Consider the following 19,757-nt stretch of genomic DNA (forward strand, 5'->3'; position numbering starts at 1 on the left):
TTCACATGGGGCGGGGTGACAAATGCATTCTTAGTGCCCCCCACAGGGAGAGGTTACAGACCGGGAAAGAGTTGGGGGGAAGGGATGACCTGGCCCATGTCTTTGCAGAGCTCATCTCTCCCCTTCTTCTCCGTGGCTGGAAGCAGCTTGTCCCTTCCTGCCCGCACAGTGTGGAAAAGTAGCGAACAACCCCAGGCTGCTGCTGGCCACCCACATAACCCAGCCACCTCCTGTCCCCCAGCTACAACGCGGGCAGGAAGGGTTTAAGCCAAAAGGCTGCATTGTGCCCCAGGGCCCAGGGATCCTGCATGTAGGGGTCTCAGTGAACCCGGCCAGAGAGGGGGCTCAGCAGGGAAGGGTGCCCAGGGGGCGGAGCAGCCCCACACTCCCTGGGGGCAGGACCCAGGGCGAGGGGGTGGGGGGCGAAGGGGGTGCTAAGCCCCTGCCCATGGGGCTGCTGTGGGTATGAATAGGCCTGAAATCGCTTCCCCCCACCTCCCCGTCCTGAACACTAAAGTTTCCCCTGCTCCATAGATACTCACGTTCAGACACTCCGTTCTGCCTGGCCAGCCAGCAGCCTAGAAAGGAGATAGCTTGTTAGGGACCAGATCCTAGAGTGACTCAATACAACCCCCTGGTCTCAGATCTCCCCGTCCCATGGGCACGCACCCTGGTCTCAGATTCCACCCCCACCATCCCCATGGACACAAGCCCTGGCTGTCTCCGATACTCACCAAGGAAGAGGATCATAAGAGCAGATGCCATAATGGGAGCAGTGAGGGGACCCTCAGCACTGCCACCACCACCCCGATGCCCAGCTTCACTGAGACCCAAATAAGAAACTCAGCTGGTGGCTATAGCTACAGGAAGTCAACGAAGTCTCGTCTCTTCCTGCGTCCATCACATGTTGTCTCTAATCTGCAGGCAAAATCTACTGCGGTCAAAGCAAGCAGAGGGCTTTGCAAAACACAAGAAACCTGGGGGCTGTCAGCCTCACCAGGTGTCATGCAGCTCCCAGCTTGTCTGTGTCTCTGTGGAGAGGGGGGACAGGTCACCTCAACATACCGTGCAGCCTTGTGGAAGGTGAATCAGGCTGAGAGCCAGGCGACCACGGGGTCTGGTCTTCAATCTTCCTCTGACCAGGATTTCCATAAAAATTCCATCCCTTTTCATTCTGGGTTCAAGCCCGGCTGATGACCCATGTAGGTAACTTTAATGCATGATTATGCATTTAAAGGCTGGCATCGTAATGGACCTGCAGAGTTAAGGTCATTCAGGAACCTGTAACTGTAGCATTTCCTAGTGCTGGAAGGTTTGACTCTGCAGCCTTCCCTGTAACTCTGCCAACCTGCCTACCTGCGACACGAGCCGTGGCACCGTGTGAAGAGCAGGTGCGATGGGGAACCCCTGGGTTTGTTGCTCCTTGTGCCATAGCTGAGCGGTGATGGTGGCTTTACATATAATGCCTGGTTCTAAGCGGCTTTTCTCAGCATGTGAATTAAATCAACCAGGCTCTAAAGAAAATCACAGAAAGAGAAATTCCATCCTGGGCCCCCAAAGGGTCAACAGCCGGGAGAGACCCAGGGACCTTCTAATGCCCCCGCAGAGACCCTGCCCCCGAGCTGGAGGAGACACTGTCTGTGTGCAAGGGGACTGCTATCCCCTTACTAACATTCAGTGGGGATGTTTGGTTGCTAGCTCCCAGCACTAAAAGGGGAGGGATCGATGGCAAATCAGGACCCTGAGACTGAAAGTCCTCAGGAACAATGGCGAGGGGCCAGTGCTCCAGGTCAGCCTGACTGACAGGGCGGGCAGGCTAATCAAAGAGACAGAAGGCCAGGGTGAAAATGCCTGGGTAAGATGGAGTGCGGCGAAGCTACGGAGAGAGCAGGGGCCCAAACTAAGCTGCTAGGAGTAGAGCTGCAGCCCAAAAAGCCAGAGCACAGCCCAGAGAGAGCAGACCTGCCCTGGGAGGGGAGCTGCAGCAACTAGAACCAGAGAGGCCAGACAAGCAGCCCAGGAAGCAGGAGAGAGCTGAGAGAGAGACACAGAAGCAGCCTGCAGAGCAGACCAGCCCTGGGAGCAGAGCTGTAGCAACTGGAGCCAGAGAGACCAGAGAAGCAGCCCAGGGAGCTGAAGGCAGAGCAGCAACAGCAGCCATGCTGAGGTAGTGTTGAGCTGGGGCTGGAGCAGTCCGGAGCTGCATGCAGTGAGCAGCTGGGGAGAGCGAGGGGGACCCTGGGCAGTGGGCCCAGCACAGAGAGACGCCTCAGCCAAGAGGCTCTGAAGGCCAGACTTGGAGGGGGATCATAACCCTGAGAGCGGGGGTGACACTGGGGAGAAGAGTCTCTGCCACCCAGAGCCTGAGAGTGTGTGGCCACCACCAGAGCAAGTGTCCAATCCGCAGCGTCCCTGCAGCATAGCCAGGGCCTGAGAAGGAGGCCTGGGACCTACAAGGAACAGACTGTGAACTGCCCTGACATTCCAGAGAGACTGTTTGTAATGTTCTCTGCCACAGAGCAGGGTGATATGTTTTCCTTTAACCTTTTCCATTTTTCCTTATTCTTTTTTTAAATTAATTGTTAATTAAATAACTTGTATATGCTTTATATTGTATGATGTGATCAGTGGGTCAGGGAGATGCGCAGTGCAAAGAGAGTACCCCAGAGTGAGGACACCTTAGCCCCTGTCCTGGGTGACCACAGCAGGGTTCGGGGTTGAGCCCCCCAGGAATCCTGGGCCCAGACTTGTTGAGGTTACGAGGACTCTGCCAGACAGAAGGGTGGAAGGGAAGTCCTCAAGGGCAGGGAGGCCTCTGGGTAAAGGAAGTGGGAGCGAGGACTCAGATCCTTTTGCCAGCCCACTTCACCAGAGTAGTGCAGAAGCCAGGAAAGTTCCCCACAATAGCGGGACCATTCTCCCGCTGACATAACTGGCATCACAAACAGGATCCTATCCACAGTGTCCACCCTACTGGTTTACTGGTTGAGTTCTAGTAGCACTGTCCAGGCCCGGTTGAGCGCTCTATTATGGCTGGAATTGAAGAACTACGAACCCTCTTTGCTGAACTTCAGCGCAAATTATCAGACCAAGCGGAGGCATTACAACAAGCTAGAACTGAACAGAGAGAAGCCTTATCACTGACCAAGGCAGTAATAGACCAACAGACAGCAGAAGCTAAGAAACCCCCTACTATTTATGTCCCACGGGAGCAGAAGGTCACGGAGTTTGGTGGCTTCCCAACTAGACCAGGAGACATTACGGTAGAGGAGTGGGTCAAGTCTGTGAAAGCGGCTCTGCGTGTGCTAAGAGTACCTGAAGAAGATCATGTGGACTTCATAGAAGAGCACCTCAGGGACCAGGCCAAGGCCACAGTAAAGTTCATGGCAGTGCCAGACGAGAAAGATGTGGAAAAGGTATTTGAACTCCTTCTAGAAGTGTATGGAGACAAGGTACCTATTGAAACCCGACTAAAGGAGTTCTTTGAGAGAAAGCAGGAGCCTGGTGAAACTGTCCGGGCATACGCATATGACCTCCAGGAGAGAATGAGTAAAGTGGAGCGGCGAGACCCTCAACGGGTTCCAGACCCAGATACGGTTCTGAAAGAGCAGTTGGTGCTGGGGCTCCATGGTGATTCCCTCTGACATGAAATGAAAAGGAGGTTTAAAGAAGAGCCCAGTAAGAAGTTCCATCAACTCATGCAGGCTGCCATTATGTGGTCAGAAGAAGAGGAAGTTCCTGTTGCAGAGACAGCCAAGCCTAACCCCCGTACGCGAAGTGAGGGCCTAGTGAATGCAGCTGCTGGGGAAAAGGCCTTGCCTGAAACAGAGCTAACGTTGGAAAGCTTAAGTGAAGCTGTCCAAAAACTGGTAGTCCAACAGGGGGAGATGCTGAAAGTGATGACCGAGTTGGTGACGAAAGAAAAAAATCCCATTAGTATGCCAAAGGATCCAAGGGCACCAGGATCCCAAAGAGCCCCACTGAAGGACGAGCTAGGAAGATACATTTGTTACACTTGTGAAAGGCCAGGACATACTAGCCGAGAATGTTCACTGAGAAGGAGAACAGAGTCCCAGGCACTTGAAACCAATGGGACTCCAGGAGCAAGTGGTCTATCTAGAGTAGAAGGCCAAGCAGTGGCAGAAGAATTCCTAGGCCTGTCCTTGGTGGAAAATCCTCTGCATACAGTGAGAAGAACGTGGGCAGTGCCAGCATATCTAGCGACTTCTGTAAGCGAGCATTTGGAGACTGTCTAACTGCTGTAGTATGTATAGCAAGGGTGAAGACCAGATGTTTGTTAGATACTGGCTCAGAAGTCACCACCATTACTGAGTCGCATTTTCAAAAATATTTGAAGGACAAGGACCTGACCATGCACAGCGCACAGTTTGTACGTCTAACAGCTGTTGCCTTGAAGCAGACATAGAGTATATGGGCCAAACACTGCCAGGAAAATGCATCTTCATCCTGAAAGACAAAGCCTCAAAAGGGAGCGATATGGGAGGAGTCCCAGGGATTCTAGGAATGAACATCATTAGTGAGCTGAAAGAGCTACTCTTACCAGGAGAAGGAACCAGGAGGATGACTGTCACGACCACTCTACGAAGAATGCTGTGCTGAGTAGAGTATTGGCTTGAGTGGAGAGGCAGAGTCATTCCCTGGGCCCCACAAGGCATATTGGAAATGTTAAAGTGGGCAGAAAACGAAAGACCATTATTCCTCCTTGAAAAGCGAAGATCCTTGACGAATACCGCTGTGTACCAGAAAATGAGCTGCAGGTGATGAGGGAGAAGGGAGGACGAGTTACCTTTCTTCAAGAAAGATGTGATGGGAGACTGCCAGTTCCAGTTCAAGCGGCACGCCAAGGGCTGATTCCTGCACGTGTGGCTAACATAAGGGCATTGCCAGAGAAGCATCAAGAAGTCTTTCCTAAGGATGAGGTGACCAATTATGATGACCAGGTCAAAGGTCACCATGACAGGCTGAAGATAGCCTGGAAAGTTGCTCTCAGTACAACTAAAGACACAGCCCAAAGTAGGAAAAGGACTTATGATCGCAAGTCCAGTGGGGTTCTGATCCGATCTGGTGACTGTGTACCAGTTCGTAGCGGTAGGCGCCGGAGATGTAATAAAATACAGGACAAATGGAAGCCAAATCCCCACACTATAGTCACCCACAACAATCCCGAACCGCCAGTGTACGCTAAACAGCCTGAACAAGGAGGTCCTGAGCGAGTAGTACGTAGGGACCAGCTAAAGCGTTGGACTATTAATCTGACCAGGGCTCGTAGAAGGCATAGTGCAGCATTTCCCGAGGAGACTGAAACCAATAGGGTAAACCCAAACCCTAATGAGAATGGCCGGATCCCTCAAATTGACCTAGTACTACCCAAGGACAGGAAAACAGAAAATATGAGTAACAAACCACCAGTCTAAAGAAAGTCCCAGAGGGCTGATAAGGGTGTACTTCCTGTTAGACTTAGAGATAATTATGTTACTGGTTCTATGTAGTGTTTTAATGATTATTGTTATGTATAATATTAAGTAGATGTGGAGTGTTAACTATGTTAAATGTTCTTTTGATAATTGTTAACGGGTTTTTAATATAATATGATGTGCATATATGTTGTTTTTATGGGGCCCGGATGTACTGATGTGAATATTGTGGCTGTGGCAGAATTTTAGCAGGGGGGAATGTAAGGGGACTGTTATCCCCTTACTAACATTCAGTGAGGGTGTTTGGTTGCTAGCTCCCAGCACTAAAAGGGGAGGGATCAATGGCAAATCAGGACCCTGAGACTGACAGTTCCCAGGAACAATGGAGAGGCCAATGCTCCAGGTCAGCCTGATTGACAGGGCAGGCAGGCTAATCAAAGAGACAGAAGGCCAGGGTGGGTCCTGTCCTCCTTGTGAGCTGGAATTGCCTGGGTCTGACAGAGTGGGGCCGAGCTAAGGCGAGAGTAGGGGCCCAAGCCAAGCTGCTAGGAGCAGAGCTGCAGCCCAAAAAGCCAGAGCACAGCCCAGAGAGAGCAGACCTGCCCTGGGAGGGGAGCTGCAGCAACCAGAGCCAGAAGGACCAGACAAGCAGTCCAGGAAGCAAGTGAGAGCTGAGAGAGAGTCACAGAAGCAGCCTGCAGAGCAGACCTGCCCTTGGAGCAGAGCTGTAGCAACTGGAGCCAGGGAGGCCAGAGAAGCAGCCCAGGGCGCTGAAGGCAGAGCAGCAGCAGCAGCCGTGCTGAGGCAGTGTGGAGCTAGGGCTGGAGCAGTCCGGAGCTGGGTGCGGTGAGCAGCTGGGGAGAGCGAGGGGGACCCTGGGCAGTGGGCCCAGCACAGAGAGACGCCTCAGCCAAGAGGCTCTGCAGGCCAGACTTGGAGGGGGATCATAACCCTGAGAGCAGGGCTGACACTGGGGAGAAGGGTCCCTGCAACCCAGAGCCTGAGAGTGTGTGGCCACCACCAGAGCAAGTGTCCAACCCGCAGCGTCCCTGCAGCATAGCCAGGGCCTGAGAAGGAGGCCTGGGACCTACAAGGAACAGACTGTGAACTGCCCTGACATTCCAGAGAGACTGTTTGTAATGTTCTCTGCTACAGAGCAGGGTGATATGTTTTCCTTTAACCGTTTCCATTTTTCCTTATTCTTTTTTTAAATTAATTGTTAATTAAATAACTTGTATATGCTTTATATTGTATGATGTGATCAATGGGTCAGGGAGATGCGCAGTGCAAAGAGAGTACCCCAGAGTGAGGACACCTTAGCCCCTGTCCTGGGTGACCACAGCAGGGTTCGGGGTTGAGCCCCCCAGGAATCCTGGACCCAGCCTTGTTGAGGTTACGAGGACTCTGCCAGACAGAAGGGTGGAAGGGGAGTCCTCAAGGGCAGGGAGGCCTCTGGGTAAAGGAAGTGGGAGCGAGGACTCAGATCCTTTTGCCAGCCCACTTCACCAGCGTAGTGCAGAAGCCAGGAAAGTTCCCCACAATAGCGGGACCATTCTCCCGCTGACATAACTGGCATCACAAACAGGATCCTATCCACAGTGTCCACCCTACTGGTTTACTGGTTGAGTTCTAGTAGCACTGTCCAGGCCCGGTTGAGCGCTCTATTATGGCTGGAATTGAAGAACAACGAACCCTCTTTGCTGAACTTCAGCACAAATTATCAGACCAAGCGGAGGCATTACAACAAGCTAGAACTGAACAGAGAGAAGCCCTTATCACTGGCCAAGGCAGTAATAGACCAACAGACAGCAGAAGCTAAGAAACCCCCTACTATTTATGTCCCACGGGAGCAGAAGGTCACGGAGTTTGGTGGCTTCCCAACTAGACCAGGAGACATTACGGTAGAGGAGTGGGTCAAGTCTGTGAAAGCGGCTCTGCGTGTGCTAAGAGTACCTGAAGAAGATCATGTGGACTTCATAGAAGAGCACCTCGGGGACCAGGCCAAGGCCACAGTAAAGTTCATGGCAGTGCCAGACGAGAAAGATGTGGAAAAGGTATTTGAACTCCTTCTAGAAGTGTATGGAGACAAGGTACCTATTGAAACCCGACTAAAGGAGTTCTTTGAGAGAAAGCAGGAGCCTGGTGAAACTGTCCGGGCATACGCATATGACCTCCAGGAGAGAATGAGTAAAGTGGAGCGGCGAGACCCTCAACGGGTTCCAGACCCAGATACGGTTCTGAAAGAGCAGTTGGTGCTGGGGCTCCATGGTGATTCCCTCTGACATGAAATGAAAAGGAGGTTTAAAGAAGAGCCCAGTAAGAAGTTCCATCAACTCATGCAGGCTGCCATTATGTGGTCAGAAGAAGAGGAAGTTCCTGTTGCAGAGACAGCCAAGCCTAACCCCCGTACACGAAGTGAGGGCCTAGTGAATGCAGCTGCTGGGGAAAAGGCCTTGCCCGAAACAGAGCTAACGTTGGAAAGCTTAAGTGAAGCTGTCCAAAAACTGGTAGTCCAACAGGGGGAGATGCTGAAAGTGATGACCGAGTTGGTGACGAAAGAAAAAAATCCCATTAGTATGCCAAAGGATCCAAGGGCACCAGGATCCCAAAGAGCCCCACTGAAGGACGAGCTAGGAAGATACATTTGTTACACTTGTGAAAGGCCAGGACATACTAGCCGAGAATGTTCACTGAGAAGGAGAACAGAGTCCCAGGCACTTGAAACCAATGGGACTCCAGGAGCAAGTGGTCTATCTAGAGTAGAAGGCCAAGCAGTGGCAGAAGAATTCCTAGGCCTGTCCTTGGTGGAAAATCCTCTGCATACAGTGAGAAGAACGTGGGCAGTGCCAGCATATCTAGCGACTTCTGTAAGCGAGCATTTGGAGACTGTCTAACTGCTGTAGTATGTATAGCAAGGGTGAAGACCAGATGTTTGTTAGATACTGGCTCAGAAGTCACCACCATTACTGAGTCGCATTTTCAAAAATATTTGAAGGACAAGGACCTGACCATGCACAGCGCACAGTTTGTACGTCTAACAGCTGTTGCCTTGAAGCAGACATAGAGTATATGGGCCAAACACTGCCAGGAAAATGCATCTTCATCCTGAAAGACAAAGCCTCAAAAGGGAGCGATATGGGAGGAGTCCCAGGGATTCTAGGAATGAACATCATTAGTGAGCTGAAAGAGCTACTCTTACCAGGAGAAGGAACCAGGAGGATGACTGTCACGACCACTCTACGAAGAATGCTGTGCTGAGTAGAGTATTGGCTTGAGTGGAGAGGCAGAGTCATTCCCTGGGCCCCACAAGGCATATTGGAAATGTTAAAGTGGGCAGAAAACGGAAGACCTTTATTCCTCCTTGAAAAGCGAAGATCCTTGACGAATACCGCTGTGTACCAGAAAATGAGCTGCAGGTGATGAGGGAGAAGGGAGGACGAGTTACCTTTCTTCAAGAAAGATGTGATGGGAGACTGCCAGTTCCAGTTCAAGCGGCACGCCAAGGGCTGATTCCTGCACGTGTGGCTAACATAAGGGCATTGCCAGAGAAGCATCAAGAAGTCTTTCCTAAGGATGAGGTGACCAATTATGATGACCAGGTCAAAGGTCACCATGACAGGCTGAAGATAGCCTGGAAAGTTGCTCTCAGTACAACTAAAGACACAGCCCAAAGTAGGAAAAGGACTTATGATCGCAAGTCCAGTGGGGTTCTGATCCGATCTGGTGACTGTGTACCAGTTCGTAGCGGTAGGCGCCGGAGATGTAATAAAATACAGGACAAATGGAAGCCAAATCCCCACACTATAGTCACCCACAACAATCCCGAACCGCCAGTGTATGCTAAACAGCCTGAACAAGGAGGTCCTGAGCGAGTAGTACGTAGGGACCAGCTAAAGCGTTGGACTATTAATCTGACCAGGGCTCGTAGAAGGCATAGTGCAGCATTTCCCGAGGAGACTGAAACCAATAGGGTAAACCCAAACCCTAATGAGAATGGCCGGATCCCTCAAATTGACCTAGTACTACCCAAGGACAGGAAAACAGAAAATATGAGTAACAAACCACCAGTCTAAAGAAAGTCCCAGAGGGCTGATAAGGGTGTACTTCCTGTTAGACTTAGAGATAATTATGTTACTGGTTCTATGTAGTGTTTTAATGATTATTGTTATGTATAATATTAAGTAGATGTGGAGTGTTAACTATGTTAAATGTTCTTTTGATAATTGTTAACGGGTTTTTAATATAATATGATGTGCATATATGTTGTTTTTATGGGGCCCGGATGTACTGATGTGAATATTGTGGCTGTGGCAGAATTTTAGCAGGGGGGAATGTAAGGGGACTGTTATCCCCTTACTAACATTCAGTGAGGGTGTTTGGTTGCTAGCTCCCAGCACTAAAAGGGGAGGGATCAATGGCAAATCAGGACCCTGAGACTGACAGTTCCCAGGAACAATGGAGAGGCCAATGCTCCAGGTCAGCCTGATTGACAGGGCAGGCAGGCTAATCAAAGAGACAGAAGGCCAGGGTGGGTCCTGTCCTCTTGTGAGCTGGAATTGCCTGGGTCTGACAGAGTGGGGCCGAGCTAAGGCGAGAGTAGGGGCCCAAGCCAAGCTGCTAGGAGCAGAGCTGCAGCCCAAAAAGCCAGAGCACAGCCCAGAGAGAGCAGACCTGCCCTGGGAGGGGAGCTGCAGCAACCAGAGCCAGAAGGCCCAGACAAGCAGTCCAGGAAGCAAGTGAGAGCTGAGAGAGAGTCACAGAAGCAGCCTGCAGAGCAGACCTGCCCTGGGAGCAGAGCTGTAGCAACTGGAGCCAGGGAGGCCAGAGAAGCAGCCCAGGGCGCTGAAGGCAGAGCAGCAGCAGCAGCCGTGCTGAGGCAGTGTGGAGCTAGGGCTGGAGCAGTCCGGAGCTGGGTGCGGTGAGCAGCTGGGGAGAGCGAGGGGGACCCTGGGCAGTGGGCCCAGCACAGAGAGACGCCTCAGCCAAGAGGCTCTGCAGGCCAGACTTGGAGGGGGATCATAACCCTGAGAGCAGGGCTGACACTGGGGAGAAGGGTCCCTGCAACCCAGAGCCTGAGAGTGTGTGGCCACCACCAGAGCAAGTGTCCAACCCGCAGCGTCCCTGCAGCATAGCCAGGGCCTGAGAAGGAGGCCTGGGACCTACAAGGAACAGACTGTGAACTGCCCTGACATTCCAGAGAGACTGTTTGTAATGTTCTCTGCCACAGAGCAGGGTGATGTGTTTTCCTTTAACCTTTTCCATTTTTCCTTATTCTTTTTTTAAATTAATTGTTAATTAAATAACTTGTATATGCTTTATATTGTATGATGTGATCAGTGGGTCAGGGAGATGCGCAGTGCAAAGAGAGTACCCCAGAGTGAGGACACCTTAGCCCCTGTCCTGGGTGACCACAGCAGGGTTCGGGGTTGAGCCCCCCAGGAATCCTGGGCCCAGCCTTGTTGGGGTTACGAGGACTCTGCCAGACAGGAGGGTGGAAGGGGAGTCCTCAAGGGCAGGGAGGCCTCTGGGTAAAGGAAGTGGGAGCGAGGACTCAGATCCTTTCGCCAGCCCACTTCACCGGGGTAGTGGAGAAGCCAGGAAAGTTCCCCACAATAGCGGGACCATTCTCCCGCTTACAAGTGGTTATATGGCCAGGCCCCTGGAGAGGGACATGACACAGGCTTTGTGTTTATGCCATTGGCTAGAGGGCAGGAGAAATCTGGGGGTCAGGGGACTCCATTCCTGGTTCTGGGGTGGGGGGGTCTAGCGGTTAGAGCAGGGGGCTGGGAGCCAGATTCCAGGTGTGATGGTTGCACCGTCCCCCGTCCATTCTCACACGGCGCTGGGTAATGCTGGGGCACTGTGACTCAGGGCCCTTTAATCCTCCAACCCACTGCTCACCTGCCACCCCCCAACTGCCCGGGAGCCTCCTCCCATAGCTGCTCTTGGCCACACGGAGAAGGAGGGGGATAAGCAGCAGTTTTGCCCACAACTAACACCCCCCCAAACCCTGCCTGCCACCCATCTCCCAACCTGCCCTCTGGCCTTTGAATCTCTTCAAGTCTGCGCTCCGGACACACTCCCCCCATCTCAGCCCCGCCCTCGTCACTCCCCCATCCCCTGCCCTGTTCCCCCCAAATGCCCATCCCTTGCCCTCAGTTAAGATGGCTGCCATCTCCCAGTGTCCCCTGTGGGCTTGGTGCCAGGCTGCTCTCAGGGAAATGGTGGCCATTTGGGGTTGGGGGGGCAGGGGAAAATGAGGAGTTGAAGAATGTGGGGGGAATGTTGGGGATGGGGGCTAATGGGGCAGGAGTTGGGGGGCACAGGGCAGTGTCAGGGAAGGAGGGAGAATGAAAGCTACCCCCAGTATTTGGGGGGCACCTGGGTTCCCCCCTCATTAGCATTTCAGGGTGAATCTGCCCCATGGCCATGGGGAACTGGGGGGGCATCACCTGCCCCTCGCTTCCCTTGCCACTCCCCCAGCTGGACAGACGTACCCCAGCTCAGCTGGAGTTTTGGCAGGAAAACAAATCCCTCCACCCATCCGCCGACCCCAGCTCTGTGAGAGGGAGGCTCCTCCCCCATCCTTACCCCTCCAACCTCCATCCTTCCTCCCCGCCAACCCCATCCCATCTCCCCTCAAATCCCCATCCGCTCTGCCACAGTCCTGTCTTTCCTGAAACCTCCCACCCCACACCGATCTCGGCCCATCTCCCCCTTGTCCCTGTCCCCCCTCCAACCCTTGTTCCCCCCTCCCATCTCCCCTCAAACAGCCCGTCCTGCCCCCTTGACCAGTCTGTCTCCCCTCCAACACCCACCCACGCACCCCCTTTCTGTCGTCCCTCAAATTCCTGTCCCTGACTCCCTCCCTAATCTCAGCCCATCTCCCCACTAATCCCTCCCCCCACACCCTCGGGCTGTCCTCCCAAACTCCCGTTCCCTGCTGCTCTTTGCAGAGGGTCTCACAGGCCCAGAGGAATCGTGGGGGCTGGAAACTCTCTCCCTCGCCAGCATTACACAGGCCAGGGGCCGGGGCTCATTTCTATCAGAGCCCCTGGTTCTACTCGGCTCCTGGGCAAACCCCCAGCAGGAGCTGCTCACAGGCAAAGCTTTCGGATTAGCCCCACGGACAAGGAATCAAACCCAACCTGTCTATTGAAACGGGGGCTGAGCGACCGCGGCCAACAGCCAGAGTTAGCCCGGCTCCAAGTCTCATTCCTTCGGGAGTCACCAGAACAAAGCCGCTTGTGTCCAGACCAGCCAGGCTTTGGGGGAGGAACCGGTTCATTTCACTCTCCGAACGGAAGGAAAGGGCGGCCGCTGACCCCGCTCCTAGTGTAAGTGGGGGAATGGTCCCGCCCTCTATTGTGGGGAACTTTCCTGGCTTATACCCTCCCCGGTGGGATTGGCCAGCGAAAGGATCTGAGTCGTCGCTCCCACTGCCTTTACCTAGCAGGGCCGCCCAGAGGGGGTGGCAAGAGGAGCAATTTGCCCCGGGCCCCACAGGGGCCCCCATGAGAGTTTTTCAGGGCACCTGGAGCGGGCTTGACCCCCAGTCTTATCGTGGTCACTTAGGACAGGGGCGAGTGTGTCCCCACTCTGGGGCACTCTCTTTGCACCAGATGCTTCCCTGACTCACTGATCAGTACATAGAGTTCAGAGCATGTACAATTTATTAAACAGCAACTCATAATATTTTTTGGAAAATATAGGGAAAGTTAAAGGAAACAAGTCACCTCACCCTGTGGGCACAGGGACACCACAAACAGCCGCCTCTGCAAGGGAAAGGAAGTTCACAGTCTGTTCCTCACATGTTCCAGGCCTGCTGCCCAGGTGCTGGCCGCGCTGCTCTGAGACCACAGTGTGACAATCTATACCTCAAGTTAGCACCGTGGAGCCCCCATATTCACCACTATGATAGAGCTACGACAGGTTGGGTACAAAGTCTGCCTTGTGAGGCATCATCTTAAAAGTCTTGCTCTCTTGAACATTCATGTCCTGTTGCATTGTATGTGCTGTGCTTGTATGGGAAGTTATGAAGCATTGCTGTGTGTGCTACTGAAATATGTTGTGAGGTTAAGAGATGCCCGCTGCCACTCTTTCAACTGCAATAGAGGACCAGCCAGACAGTGTTGATGGCTCATCAACACCCCTCAAGGAAAGAATCCACTATCCCAGAGACTGTGTTCAGTGGAGATTGCTTGACCAATGGGGACTGCCTGATCCGTGTCACAGCAAAGATCTTTCCAGCAAGCTCGAAGAAAATACAAAAGAGGGGAAGGGACACAATCCTTGGGTTTCTCTTCCCCACAACTCAACACCTGGAGGAACATCTGGAGGACAAAGACTTGAACTGTGGAAGGGTGGTCCCAGGCTGGAATGGAGTCCAGTCTGTATATTGAGGTTGCTGACCTTGTTCCTAGCAAACGGGCAGACAGGAGGTGGGGGAGAGACAGGATGGATCCAGGGGTGAAATACGGCCTCTGGGGATAGTGCCAGGGGCTGGATGTCGGTTAGTGACCAGCGGGTGTGTTGGCTGGAAGGTGACCCCGACCCCTGTTGCTCAGACCCTGGGTGGTTACAGTCCGGGCAGGGCTGGCCCTGTGTTGGGTCCGTTCTCCTTAGGCAGGGCAGGTGGGGTGGGTACCACACACCCGACTGCAGCATCCGATGGGAAGCCAGGAGTATGAGCTCGGAGAGGACGAAAGACACAGTGGGGTGGAAAATAACCCAACCAGGGAAGGGAGAAGGATCTCCGGGGCCTTCACGACACTGCTAATAAGCTATCCCCGCAGGCGGGCTGGGGGCTGCAGGTCACGGAAATGGGATGACTTCCAGCTCACAGAGGGGAAAACAAAGGTCCTTAAACAAGAGCCAGGCTGGCCGGCTCCGGCCTCTCAGGGAGGAAGTCCTTTAGAGGAGTCGAGGGGCTGCAGCGCTGGGGGCTGAGGCTGAGCTGGGGGAAGATGAAGATGAGACAAGCTGAGCTGGGACACAAGGTTGGATGGGGGAGGAGAAAGAGTTGAGCCTATTGTGGGTTTTTTAACAAAGTCTCTTTCTAAGGAACCCAACGAGGGGAAGCGGGCGGGCTAGTCCTGCTCCCTCATTACTTTGCCCCCCATTAGACCCAAAGTCCTTCACGCCAATTTGGGGCTATTAACTTCTGGTTCCAGCTTCTGTTTTTGCCCAGCGCGATGTTGACAGTCGTGGGGCTGTAGCCAGGGGGCTTTTCGGGTCAGACCAACCCAGCATCTGTGGCTGGTTCTCTCGCCCAGGTTACAATGTTCAGTGTCGTCCCCAATTTCTCCTGGTTCTCCAGGGCCCTAGCAAAGCTGGGGAACTTGCCCATGGGTTTTACATGTGAGCTCGCAGCTGAGCTGCTTCGCAGGCTCAATAGCCAGAACTGTGCAAATGATCCCCAGGCGGCTCAGGCTGGTGGGAAGAATCTTTGTCCTCTCCGGTGTGGTTGTGTCGGAGTGTGACCCGGAGGCCACAGGCTCGGAGGGTGCTGCCCACAAGCCATGGCCCCTAGGGCGCCCCATGTCCTGATGGCCCCAGCTGTCTTGTAGGATCTGGAATTTTCCCCTAGGACGCCTCATGTCCTGACAGTCTCTGCTGCCTTTTAGGGCCCAGAGCTCTCCACATCCCTCTGCCGTGTGTGACAAAGTGGGGGATTTTCTTGGTTTTTTTTCTTGGTTTTTCAAATGGTTTGCATGCTGACAGAGTGGGACACAGTTTCCCTGGGTGTTACTGGTTTAACGAGGCAATAGGAGAGGGAGTTTGTTTTTACAGAGGACCTGCAACAGAACATGGGACCCTGGCCAATGGCCTGGAAAATGGATACCCCAGCAACTGGTGACCTGGTGACCAGGAGGACCAGCTCGGGAGTCACAGCTGGTTCTGGCCAGGGGGAGGACAAAGACCCAGTGACCTGATCAGCCGGTTCCAGCCATAGGGGCCCGAGGACAGAAGAGGGGAGAGGAGGCCCAGGTGACCCTGTTTACCTGGAGAGAAGACAAAGGACAGAGGCTGGGCTTGGGGGCAGGTTATATCGGATGCCCAATTATTCTGTCCCCACTTCCCAGCTGGGCATCCCATCTGCTGGGCTACAGGCGGAGCCTGTCTCTGACCGTCCCATCGATGCCGACCGCCCCCCAGGTTCCAGCTGGATGTGAGGCTGGGAGCGGAGACAGTGAGCCGATCCCCTCACCTGCTACCACCAGCTCCACAGAGCTGCTGACGTATGACAAGAGGCAGGAGCTAGTAGCTGCAGCTGTAGCTCCCTCCGAGCTGCTGGCCCACTTCTTCCTGAGTACCTCACACATTGTTTCTAATCTGCCGCCAAATCTAGTGTGGTCAAAGTAAGCCAAGGTCCCTGCAACATCCAGGATACCCAGGGGCCGTCAGGCTGGGCAGGTGTCATATAGTTAGTTTGCAGCTTATCCCTGTCTCTGTGGGGAGGGTGGCAGGTCATCTTCAATGTACCCTGCAGCCTTGGGGGAGGTGGAGCCCAGAAACCACAGAGTCTGATCTTCATCTGACCACTGTAAATATTTCCATGCAGATCCTCCCCCGTGTTACATTCTGGTTTCAAACCCTGCCGATGACCCATGTAGGTAAAATTAATATGTGATCATGTGTAACCTTCTGCCGGGGGAGTCAGCAGTAACCAGGGCCGGGTTCAACATCCAGGGATCCCTCCTACCAATACAACACAGACCTAGCTCAAGCCTCCATCCAGTCATCTGGGAAAATGAAACAGCCCCCCTGCGTGTCTGTAAGAGATGACCCTGCCCCAGACGCAAGCCCCGAGTCTGCCTAGAGCAGAGTGACCTGTGAATACAAAAGGGAACTCGGCATGAATTTGGGAACACACCCCAGACATGATTTGCCACATCCGACCATGAGCAAAACTCCCGCCCCAGAGTGCACTGGGCAGCGTTCTTCACCTCCGTGTCTGCCCTTGCGGGGCGAAGGTCCAACAACCAAATGTCCCTGTAACATGCTGCTCCCCTCCCCCTGCCCAGCCTCCCATTCACAGCTGCTGTCCCTGGTCAGCGGAGATCTCGAGTTCGGAGGTGCGTTCGTGGGAGTTCACCTCATTCATCCTGCCACCGCTCGCTGCACCGTGTCGTCACCACCGGCCCTGCGCCATCACTGTCTGCTGCCACCTGCCTCTCTACTGGGTCCTTGGCGAGTTGCTTTCTTGAGGCTCCCCCCATCTCCCAGGGATTTCAGCTCCCGGAAAGTGGGGGAGAGCTCACTGCTAGGGCCGGCTGGGCTGTCTCTCCGCTGTCCTGCTGCAGATCCAAGCCCTTACACCTGATTCTCACCCATTCCAGCTCTAGTGGTCACTGAACAAAATGCAGGTCGCTCAATGGAGCCTGATCAGCTCTGTCTGCAAACAGGGGAGGGGCTGGGGGGCATGTCAGATGGTGCCTGTAGCTCTCAGACAGAGCTCACACCACCCAGCAGGGACACTTGCTTCCATTCTCTGTCACTCACCACTGAGATCTGAGATCTCAGCCCCCTGCTTAGGGAGGCCAGTTCAGATGAGGGGCCCCCTGAGTCAGGACAGGCTAAGCAGAGTCCTGCTGCCCCTCACTCCTGCAATAAGGGGAACGACATTTCACTGCCCCGGCTGTCAATACTGGTATGATTTGCAGCATTGCTGACTCTCATGATTTTGTGGTGAGTCTTATGAGAAAAAACAGTAACTCACCTTCCCGTAACTGTTGTGCTTCGAGATGTGTTGTTCACATCCACTCCCATCCAGTGTGCGTGTACACACGTGCACAGGAGCTGGAAGATTTTTCCCATAGCAGTGTCCGTCAGGTCAGACTGGCCCCCCTTGGAGTCGCACCTTCATGGTGCTCAATATAGAGCCCTGCTGTCCCGCCACCCCCTGAGCTCCTTCTCGCTGGCTGCTCCGGCAGCAGGGCAGGAGGGTGGGTTTTGGCTTTGATGAAAAGCCCAGGGAGTCCAAAAGGGCTGTTGCGCTGGGGCTGCCATTGGGTGGACCAGGGTGCTGGTCCCAAGCTGACGTGGACCATCTGCTCCTACTCCTCCCGGGACTGATAGGAGCCCGACTCCAACTCTGAGGTGTCTGAAAATGACCACGGGTGAGTGGCACTTCTTGGCACTGAGCTTTCACACCAAGGGCTCAGGGATCGGTGTAGCTGCTGGCTGTGCTCCGGTGCCACGGAGTGGCACACCAGGTTCAGAGATTAGCGGCCTACCATAGTGGGCTTTCCCCTTGAAGGAGCCCGGGGAATGGCTGGTGCTGGTGATCTGTCTTGTCTGGGAGGGGAAAATGGTGCCATGAGATGAAGCGGTTCTTGGGCTGCTGCAAAAACCTCTGGAGTCAAAGGGATGTGCAGCTCCTAGTGCGGCGTCAGCAAGCAAGGAAGGTCCAGACTCAACTGCCCTCCACGTGGGCAGGAGTTGGCATGAGTGTCACCAGTGGAGCAGCACTAGTGTGGCCCGACTTGGGTCTCACAGCGGCAGGCTCGTTAGGCCTAGCAGAGGGAGAACAACCCCTTTCTGGCCTCCTCTTCTTTTGCAGCACCGGCAATTGCGAACAGGGCCTGTGTGCGGCATGGGAGCCGCAAGTGGAGCCGAGACGGTGCCGTGAGTCCTTCTCCTTACCCGGCACCGGTGCTCATGGTGATGGTGCCGGAGTGCTCCGCACCAAGGAGGCCTAGTTTGCCTAAATGGTTGCCCCGGCCCTGCCCCCCCTGCCTATGAGCCGGATCTGCTGCTGGGTAGGGAATACAAGTTTTATTAGTAGTTTTACTACTAGTTTTTACTGACTGGCTGCCAGGGTGCTGGGTGCCAAGCAAGGCGACCTGATGCCTGGCATTCCACGACCCAAACTTCGAAAACCACTGCACTAGGGCACAGGCCCCATGTGATTGACACGCAGAGCAGGGCCCAGCCCCTCCAGCAGGGGGCCGCAGGGACACACACACATACACACACACACAGAGTGTGTTACTCCTGCAGGAATTCTGTGCATCTGCGGACACTGCGAATCTGTAGAATTCATCTGTCCCCCTCCCCCATAATTTTATTTTTTACCCGTGCAAAATACATTCTGCCCAAGGCGTCATGCAGTTCTGCCTTTGGCCCACCAGAGGACGCTGTGGCGCCAGACCACTCAGCAGCATGAACGGAGCCCGCTGTTCTGGCGCCACAGCGGCCCCTGGTGGGTAAAAGGCGGAACTGCAGCACTTCTGGGGCAGAATGTATTTTCTGTGGGGAAATAAATTCCCTGCCTCCCCCGTGCTGCAGAATCCCCCAGGAGCAGAATTTCATCACAGCACCTGCCCACAGAGCCCGATTAGGGCAGACTGGGGCACCCAGGGCTGCTGTAGGGGTCACAGACTGGGGCTCAGGAGCTAGTGGGATGACAGCGTTGAGTCAGGGGATGGGGGAGGGGGCTGCAGGGACACGTGGGGACGGGTTGCGGGGACAGGGGTTGATGTGCCTGACTGAATGGGAGAGACTTGAGGCCAACCAGGGTCTGCATAGGGGAGGCTTCCCAGCCCCCTAACAATTCCCCCCCCCCAAAAAAAAGCCTTCCGCCCACACCCAACCCCTTCCAGGTTCACTCCCAGGCTCCTCCCCTCTCCCTCAGCTTCCCCATTACCCCTGACTCCCCCAAGCCTTTGCACTGCTTCTGAGAGGTGTAGGAAATACAGTTCTGCCGTATGGTTTAAATGAATTACTCGGACTTCTGTGTTAATATGCCTAGTGAGGAAACTTTTATTTTTAGATTACTAGAATCTTTTTTGTGGTCTGTGTTTTTACTGCTTCTCAGAGGTGCAGGAAATATTGTTCTGTCGTGTGATTTTAATGAACTACTCAAAGTTCTGTGTTAATATGCCTAGTAAGGAATCTACTTTAAAAGAAATGACAAGCATTTTTTTTCGCTCTGTATTGTTACAGACATACTTGTAGACAGATATTTTACAATAAATAACCATAATAATTGAAACTGGCATGATTATATTGTGTTATTTTGACAAATAAAATGTTCAGAATTTTCAAATATTATATGCAGAATTTTTAATTTTTTAGTACAAAATTTTTAAACTTTTGGTGCAGAATTCCCCCAGGAGTATACAGTTGTCCAGACTAGTGGGAAGTGAATTCAGTACTGGGGATGGTGCTGGCTGGCCCAACTCCTCTGTGAATCCTGTCAAAGTTAGAATCAGGACTCACAATTTGTCAGACCACTCTGTTTTATTAGCGCAGCGCTCCGCCAATAACACCCAGATAATGTGAGCACCATGCAAAGCACAAACTATCTTATTTATA

General features: G+C 53.5%; 1 protein-coding gene across 1 annotated transcript in view; it reads left to right on the forward strand.

The window, feature by feature from the left end:
* Positions 1–19,757, forward strand: part of PPP1R32 (protein phosphatase 1 regulatory subunit 32) — a 346,274-nt gene that overhangs the window by 139,285 nt on the left and 187,232 nt on the right. The window lies entirely within an intron of this gene.

Source organism: Gopherus flavomarginatus, chromosome 5 (assembly GCF_025201925.1).
Source record: "Gopherus flavomarginatus isolate rGopFla2 chromosome 5, rGopFla2.mat.asm, whole genome shotgun sequence".
NCBI lineage: Eukaryota > Metazoa > Chordata > Testudines > Testudinidae > Gopherus > Gopherus flavomarginatus.